Source organism: Athene cunicularia, assembly GCF_003259725.1.
Source record: "Athene cunicularia isolate RWA chromosome 7 unlocalized genomic scaffold, athCun1 chr7_part1, whole genome shotgun sequence".
NCBI classification, from domain to species: Eukaryota; Metazoa; Chordata; class Aves; order Strigiformes; family Strigidae; genus Athene; species Athene cunicularia.
Window position 1 is genome coordinate 19,602,404 of NW_020799107.1, and position 9,420 is coordinate 19,611,823.

Here is a 9,420-nt window from a genome sequence, read left to right on the forward strand (position 1 = left end):
GCTTAGTTATGCTGTATTCCTAAGCCCCGCGCACGGGCTCGCCTGCCGGCTCTCCTCCATCTGCCTTGCAGCGCCGGCTCTGCCTGGCTGCGGCCGGGCGCCCCCTCAAGCAGGGTCTGCGCCGCTCCTGACTTCCACAGGTCCCCTCCTGTTCCAGTCTTTCCATGATTTAGCGTGATTTGTAAATTACTTGTATTTGTAACATAATTATACTTTTCATGCCCAGAGTACTTTCTTTCTGAAGTGACTTTTCCTTTTGTAGGTTACTAAGGTGGCCCTTCCCCCCCTGCATTTAATTCATGCAGACAATGAGTTTTATAGACCAGAATATAATGGAAACAGTTTTAATTTTGCTACTGCTACAAGCCCTTCTCTCTTTAGGTCACAAGTACGAGTACTTTTTTTTTCCTGAAGATGTGTAGAGGGGTGGGAGATGATGGGAGAAAACGAGGCAGTTCTTAAATACTTGAAGGGTGCAGTCACAGAGCTAGCAGCAGAGAAGCATTACAGATTTCGAATTAGCCTTGGCCATCTCTGAAACCCAGTGAACACATCCGCAGCCAGGCCGTGGTGTTGCTTCTGCTAGAGCAGAACTTGTCCCTTTGCTCACTCCCAGATCAGAACCTGCATTTCAGCTCTGGCAGCCCTACCCGCTCTGGGTGTGTGCACTTGGAAGCTCACACATAGCCACAGGAAGAGCAGCCAGGTGTTCTCTGTACTCTTGAAAGCTATTTCTATTATAATTTACCTTTCCTGTCAAGTCTTTAACAACTCTTTTGCTCTGTTCTGATCTATAGTAAGACTAAAGAGACTTACAGACAATTTAATGAACCAACATACTTCCTGGTTAGCCACTTTAAGCACTTTGGGTGAGGTTCTAAGGTTCAGACAGGGTTTGCTCTGTTAGCATGTTTCCAAGATAGGGGATTCAGTCTCTTCTTTCATAGACAGAGTGTCTGAGACATCCATGTTAAGGTTTCATTCAACCAGGTCTTAGGAAAAAAAAAAAAAAAAAAGGGAAAAAAGAGGGTATTTATTTTTTAATTTTTACATTTTTTATTTTTATTCAGTCTTATCAAGTAATTCTGCACTTAAAATGGTAATGGATACCTCAGTAATGGAAATAAAACCTGCAATTCTTAAATTCAGTTCAATGTATGTAAATATAATTTAACTAAAACTGTATTTTAAAAAGAGATAATATGCAGAAAAGTACAAGTAGGTATTATCTGATGATAAAAATGTATCAACTAAGATTATGGCTATCTGAATTTGAATAGAGCCATAACATATATAGCATCTCTGAAACACTGACATCGCACCTTAGTTGTTACAGGAAATAAAAGTTCGTTTATTAAATTCTAGAAATGTAAATTTGCTGTGAAGGTCCCAGACCTGACCAAGCAGAACTGACAACTGTCTACAAACATGATTTTTCAAATCACATGCATTTTTCTCTCAGTACTTTATCAGTAATATTCTTTCACAATAAGGCACAAGAGAAGCTGGTCTTTTCTCTATCTTTTATTTAGTATTTTTTTCTTTACTTGATTTCCTCCTCAAATACAATAAGATATATGTTAGAAGCTTTACAGCAACCCATCCTGACATTCTTAGAGATTTCCAGCCCTTTGGACAAATTGTTAAATAGAAGAAAAAAAACCCAAAACCTTGGGAAAAGAATGTAAAACCTATATTGTGTACCTAGCGTGATCTCTAATTTTGATCTTTTAGAACAGTTTCTGCTTTACAGTCAATTATTTTTTTTCCTTTTCTTCCTCATCTTTCTTTCTCTCTCTCTCTTTTTTTTTTTTTTTTTTTTTTTTTTTTTTTTTTTTTTTTTGTATTTCCTTCTCTACAACTATTTCAGTAATGACTTTCTGTATTTCTGTCCCACACTGATATTTCATATTTTTATGTCATTGTTAAGGCAGAATTGCTTCCCAGGTAACTGGGAAGAGCAAGCGTATATCAGTATAGTTAAAAATTATTTAAGATTTTACGAATCTACTAATCTTAAAACCAGTTGCAAACCACTTATCTAGAGTTTAGGAGTGGTAGTGAAAAGGTTCATGTTTGTATTATTTTAAAATATCACTTTGTCTTCAGACTCAGAGAGTCTTATTTTGACTAATTATACTTAGAAACATTTTTGGTTTCCCCCCCAGGGAATTAGCAAGTTGATACTTTTTCAGAGTGAAAATTCAAAAGTTTGCTCTGAGTGGGTCAAGCAGCCTACCTAAATATCTCACATCATCTGTATAGAGTTTACTGTTTGACACTATTTCTGAAATGGTATTTTAAGGAATTTTACTTAGTCTTTACTGAAGCGTTAACCAGTGTGCTCACTGGTTAAACTGTGCCGAAGTCTTGAGAAGAACTGATTGCTCTTAAGGTAGTCTTGTGGTGCAGCAGTTGCCAAAAGGCTGTATTTCAATAAAGTGTTAAATCTAATTTCTTTATACAATTTTAAGCTTATAAATACAAATTGGCTTCTACCAGCTGTCAGAAAGAGGTTAAAATGTTGCTTGCGACTTCTTAATGTAGCCATTCGTTCAGACACTAGGTGGCTCACGTCAGATGTTTAAACCTTTTCCACAACTTTTAAACTGTGGTCCCAAAGGAATGTGTGGCGTGGTGCTTGGTGCTGAAAGTCTGCGCTACTCTGTGGTGTTTCTCCGTTCTTCCAATAGCTTCTCGTTGCAGTTGTTTTAACAAAGTCAGAAGCGTATTTTGCTCTTCAAATGCCCTTCCTGGTCAGAAAAGGAGAGTTGTGGCTTAATTTAGACAGCATGTTTTTGTTCCGTAGTAAGAAGGAAGGTGAGGCTGAATCCTTTTGTTTTTTTTCCAACAGCAAGGTTAGTTGATGAACCCATAAAAACCTTAGTATATGCAATGCCAATAAGGTATGTATTTTGCCTATAGGTTGTAACAGACAAAACCTGGGTTTCATAAACTAACTAAAGTATATTTAATAAAAGCACAGACATACAGGCTTAGTGTACTACAAGCAACATAAAAGTAGTGTTAGTACAATTATAAAGTTTATAAGTCATCTTGTACTTTTCCTGTATATCTGGATGGTGAAGCTGATAAGTATAATTTACCCATTGTCTTTACAAAATATAGAAATCAAAGGTTTGGATTTTCTTTTCTCGTATCTTTAGAACAGTATAGGCAATTTTTAGGTTGCCTGGGAGGCGTGTCAACAGTCTTATGAAATGCAGTTCTTGTACTTCAGTACTGCTTATGACTAATATTAGCTGGGAACTTCCACTGAGAAATACCCAACTGAAGAACTTCCTTAAGTACAACTCCAAGCAGTCATTCTCTGAAGCAGAGACTTTAGTAGAAACAGCCTGCAATCTGGCTTTGGACCAAGTGCAACATTCCTTACTTCTGTAAGTGATGTCAATGATTTCTGGAGGCTCACTACCCTGCAAAAAGGTTACCCTGCATGAAAAGGGAGCAGTGCATGAACAGGCAACCCTGCATGCCTGGGAACAGTTAACATACATAGCAACAATTGTACCAAATATAATACATCCTTTTTGACATGTGAAGAAAAAGTCAGTGATGATAATGACACTAATAGAAAGTAGCAACAGTTTTGTAAAACTAATGCTATTCATCTATATAGAATATAATCTGTGTTACATATAGAGTGCAACAAGATGGAGGGTGCAATACGCCTTAGAGAATAGTCAATCCACTGATTCTTAGATAAGCTCCAAAGGAACTTAATTATGCAGACCTTTGAGCTCTGTTTAGGTTTTATCCTTATTGTATCTTCCCCCACCCCCCCACCCCTCTGAAACCACTATGTAGTGAAACCTAGTTTCTGTAAAACAATGTAGGGAAAACGCTTACCCTAAAAAATTCATTTTCTCTAACATCAGTGTCTTTTTGCCATAGAGACAAGCATTCAGGAGATTTTACACATAAGCATTAATTCCTTAGACCTGTCAATGTGAAGAAGTGAGATATTTTGATATAAACTACATTACATAGGCCTTCTCCCTCTGTTCCTTGTTAAAATTCAGTAAATCTTGGTAGCTGATTTAGATACAGCTACATAATATTCAGTATCTAATTTAAGAAAACATGATTGATATAAGGAGCCTTTGCACTATTTGCTGAATCTTGTTTGATCTCAAGCCTTTTTTCAGGCTGTCAGTGTGGAGTAAGAGTAGAGGAAGTCAAAGAAGAGATGTATTTGAAATTACACATTTGATTTCTGGGATCTTATGACCTCTTTTCCTCTGCTGCAAAAAGGAAAGCTATGTAGTACAGGAAGATCACAGATAACATAGTATTATTTTTGTTTCTGTAGTCTCATAAAATTCCAAAGTTTGGCGAAAAGGAACAGACAGGTGTTGATGCAAAGTCATTAATTTAATGGACCTGTGTTAGTGTACCTATGGAAATTCTTGTCAAAACTGTTCAGGATGTGAAAATTTTGGATGTGTTCAAGGGAAGATTGGACAAGCAAATACTTGAGAGATTCACTGAGGGAAACTAAAGAGACAGGCAGCATCAATCTCAGGAAGTTCTCTGACCTGAAAATAGCTGGCAGCTGGGAGAAGACTCTGAGGAAGTATTACATATGCTTGCCCTGTTCTTATTCTTTCCAGGGCATTGATTTCTAGTCACCGCTGAAGAGAAGATGGGTCTGAACCAATGTGGCATATGTTCTTATGTTAATGACTTCATGCTGATACAAATGTGTAGGAATTTCTCTACATTAAACAATCTCCTGTAAAAGACAGGATACTGTAGAAGCATAGAGAACATTACTATTGCAGAAGCTCCAAAAGATCTTGGAACATCCATTCAGAATTATTTCTTATTATTTTAGAATATCCTTTTGAAAGATAAAACCTTTGAGCAGATGTATTAAGATAATTAGTGAATTTTATCTGGTTTCTGAAAAATTGCTGTGTATAGTTTGATTATGTTTACAGTTAAACGGTGGTGTCCAACAGCTGCATAATATCCTGGCTTTCATTGTTAGTAATCATTCTAACTGCACACAAAGCTTAACAGAAGGTATGTCTAAGTAAATACACAGCAAGGCAACCTCTTTGATTGGTGAATTTTAAACAGGTCTTGAGAAAGAGACCTCACAAAGAGTAGTGGTTAGAGATATTTTCATTTTTTTAGCTGCTGACAGCATCTTCTCATTTAATGCAGTTTATTTAGTGCAGGAGTTTTTAAATGGGTCTCCATATACACCAGTTAATGTTGTCCTATTTAAAAACTGTATGATGGAATAAATTTTCCAGGCTTTCTCCTAAAGTAAAATTTATAGGGAAAGCTAGTAAAATGCTTTGATTCTGTTTAGCCTTTTAAGGAAAACACACATCCCCTTTAATTACTTTTACAAGATGATAGAGCAATGGAAAATACATCCATAACTTCCCTGACACATGGAATTGGTATATTTCCTTTCAACATTATTTGATGGTGTGTTATAGTGGAATTTGAAAATAAATAGTTCTGTTTCTCTGCACAGCAAAAAAATATTTTGGAATGATTCATCTCTGCAGTCTTTTTCTTGTTGATGTAGTTGTTCCAGCTCCTCATGTTAATTTTTAAATTGTTTTATAAATGAAAAGATGGCTTTGTGACTTCAACAGAGTGCTTTTCTTGATTCTTACTCATAGTCATCCTATCAGAGTTTGGTGGGTCTAAGCTTGACTAATTAGTGTGTAAAACAAAATAAGATGTTCAGATGAGTGTTTCTGTAAATCTTACAATGTACCAATGCAGTGAAGTTCTATCACCAAGTAAACCAAAAAGATTTGAGCAGTCAGGCTGCTCATGTTTTAACCAAAATTTCTTGATATCTACATGCACCCAAGATAAATCAGCAGCTGTGCCTGCTGAATTTTATGGTAAATGCTTCTTAACTTTAAACAAAGAAAGCTTGAAGCTATGTGCTGTGTAGTGGCTTACAGTGTGTTGACACTGTGCTTGGTTGAATACAGCCTCATTGTCTGTGAAGCTGAGAGGACTAAATGATAAATGAAAATTCACACCAGTTTCTTGCAAATGATATTTGTTCTTACCATGCTGTAAAAGGAATATGTGTACGAAAAGATAAAGAAACAAATGGACAATTCATTGTGTGTTCCCAGTTTTAATACAGAAAATACATCACTGGTAATAACTCTGACTTTCTGAAAGAGTTGTCACACTGAGATTTATTCCTGGTGAAGTAGGGAGAGAAACACATGATCAATAGGTTTGGGCCTTTTTGCATAATTAGTGGCAAAACGCGCGCGCACACACACACACACACGCTCACTTACTTCGTCTGGCACAGCTTCAGTCTTCATATTCACCAGCTGCTAAGTCATTTTCATATCCGTAGCTGCTTCCTCTGAGTGAAAACACACCTGCTCTTCTAGCATTGTATCCATTTATTGTTGGCTTCCTGGAAGCAAAAGATGTAAGAGAATTTTGGCTTGTATCAGAGATATGTATAAGCATGGGATAACTCAGAACTGCCACACTCTTATAAAGCTATTATACATTAATTTGTCTGTATTAATTACCAATTCATTCCAGTAGATACACATCGAGGGCCTAGAATGAAATATTCTAAGTGGCACTGCGCTCACATTATTTTCTGTCTGTGCCATCTGGAAATACGCTTATTTGACTAGGTTTTGACCATTGCTATAGTGTTACCACATACCTGCCGTCTCTCTTAAATTGCACTGCAATTAGTTTATTGTGTATTAAATAAAATAGAAGAATTCTACACAGAACTGAAAAATCATTCCATGCAACAGTGAGTAACAACTGCATTTTAGATTGCAAAAGGGAGATCAGGCAAACGTTAAAGAAAGACAGCTCTTAATATGGGGAATGACACCCGGGAAGATAAAGTGATAGATGTTGGGTTAGTTGGGAATAAGAAAATGAAGTACCAGGGGCCCTTCTTCCCTGGTGCTTGGCTTTACCTTTCCATCCATAATCTAAAGTACAGCCAAATTGATAGCTGTCTCTAAAGCCCTTTTTTAGAAGATCTGATCTACACTATGGCCTGGACCTTAGAGAATCAATTTGAAATTTCTTCTCCAAATTCTTCAGAAGCAGTGGGCTGATAAAATACTGTTCTATCAAACCAACCCCTGACACATTTGTAACTTCCAACCTATCTACCCCTACTTTGTTGACAGATAGTAGAGTAAAAACATGATTCACACGTTATAGTACCGGCAGCATCATGGAAACTGCTACAGCCTCTTGTACATGACTTCTTTCCTACACAGAATATGAGGCTTGCTGAAAAGCAATGCTTTAAGTAGAGCTGCTGTCTCTGGGTAATACTCTGTAGTCCTGAATCCTTTCTAGTCATGTCTCTTAGAGATGAAAATTCAATTTTGCATGGACTAATTAGGGCAGATCACAGAGATTATAATTTTCCAGTCTTAAGGCTACAACGATCTTTGGTTTCCAGCCTCCATTCTAACAATGTTTTCATGTTTTATGGCATAGTAGGCAGTAGGTCATTCCCACTTCACTGCTTTTGACAATAGGCTATACTGACTGATTTTCTATTTTACTGGTGCCTAGAACCAGCCCTCTGAAGATACCATCCTTGCCAAAGACAGCATCAGCTTTACCTAAACCATTTCTAACATATGTTTGCCTGTTTTGAAGATCTATATTGGTGATAAAGATTTCACAGCCTCCCAAGGGACCTTCTGTTCTTTCTTACAGATTTTTTTTTCTAAATCTCTAATTATTCTTCAGTTGAACCACACTTTCCACAAGGTACAATGAACAAACTGGACAATATGCTCCAGCTGAGACTTTGCACTGTAGTTTTCAACAAATACATGCTGACTGCTTTATATCCTTAAAACAGGACAAAAGCTTTTAAAGAAACTTGTTCAATTATTTGCTCCAGTATTTTTCTCAGAATGAAAGTGAAACAGAACAGTATGTAATACCCTGATTTCTTCTGTTCTCTCCTCTTAAAGATAAACACGAAGTCTGTCCTTTTTTATTCATTTAGAAGCTCATCTGTTCTCCATAAGTTCTCAAAGATAATTGCTAATGGTTCTGAAATGTCTTTACTCTGTTCTCTAGGTATTCTGAGAGGAATTTTTTCGAGCCAAGCTGGTTTGAAAATATTTTATCTAAGTTATCATTCTCTCCCCTTGTCATTGATACTAATTATTTTAGCCAGCTGATTGAGATAGACCCTTCTAGTGAAGAAATGTAAAAAAGGTATCAGCCTTTTCAATACAATCTCTAACCATCCTTTCTCTCCACTGAGTAGCAGATCTCTCTTTCCTTTGTCTGTCTTGCTGCAGATGTATTATCAGAATACAACTTTTTTCTGCTTTGCCCTTTATCCCATTTTATGCCTTGAATTTTTTGCTTTTGTTATTTTTTAAACATTGTTGCATTATTCTTTGACACTCCTCAATAATTAGAGCATAGAAAACAGAAACTTTACTGAGTTTAAGGTAGTTAAATTCTCAGTTATTTAGTGTGCTGGGATTTTTTAAAGCACATTTCTTATTTTGTCCCTAGCATTAGGGTGGTTTGTGTTACCTCCTCTTTTTTCCAAGGAGATGGAAAATCTCTTAAACTTCTTGATTTATTTATTTCAAGGGTCATAATGATGTCTGCATTCTGGATTTAGGCACTTAAAATGTCTGTATAGATCTAGTACGGAGTGTTTTGCCAGAAGTCACAGTGTACATTTATGTTAGAGATAGGTCTGAAGCGCAGAAATATCTTGCTCACATCAGTGGCTTCTGATTCCTGCCTAATTTTTGATATGATTAAAGCTGGATTATTTGGTTACTATCTGATTTGTGTAGGTTTATTTTATACTAGCAAATTGCCTTACTTACCAGTCCTTCTTTGCATGTCCTTCATTGTCCTTGTTTATTTCTACATTGTCTAAAAAAAAAAAAAAAAAAAAAAAAAAAGAAAGAAAGAAAGAAAGAAAGGAAGAAAAAAGTTTCAGTATGTATTTTTCCCATCTGGTTAGTCCAGCACTCTTCTTAATTAGTAAAATGCCATCCTGTCAGATTCTCTCCTGCCAGGAAGTCACTCAGCTACCAAATCACTTTTTCACCTCCATCATATATTATAACATTTGAAAACAGCAAAACTGTAAGATATCATATTCTTCCTTACAACAGAAAAAGCAAAATCAACTACAGCACTGCTAATTAAGTGTCGTTTAGGAGTAATTTGAATTTAAACCAGGCCTCATGGGATTTCAGAGCATGCACCCAGAGTGTCATAAAATATGTAAGAGCACTTCTTCTCAATTAACATTCATTTATTTGGGAACAATAAAGAGAAGCACAAAAAGGCACAACCTGTTCCTTACTCTTTCCCCAGTAGTTTATGCTCTGCCCAAACTGCTTCCCCACTCATGAT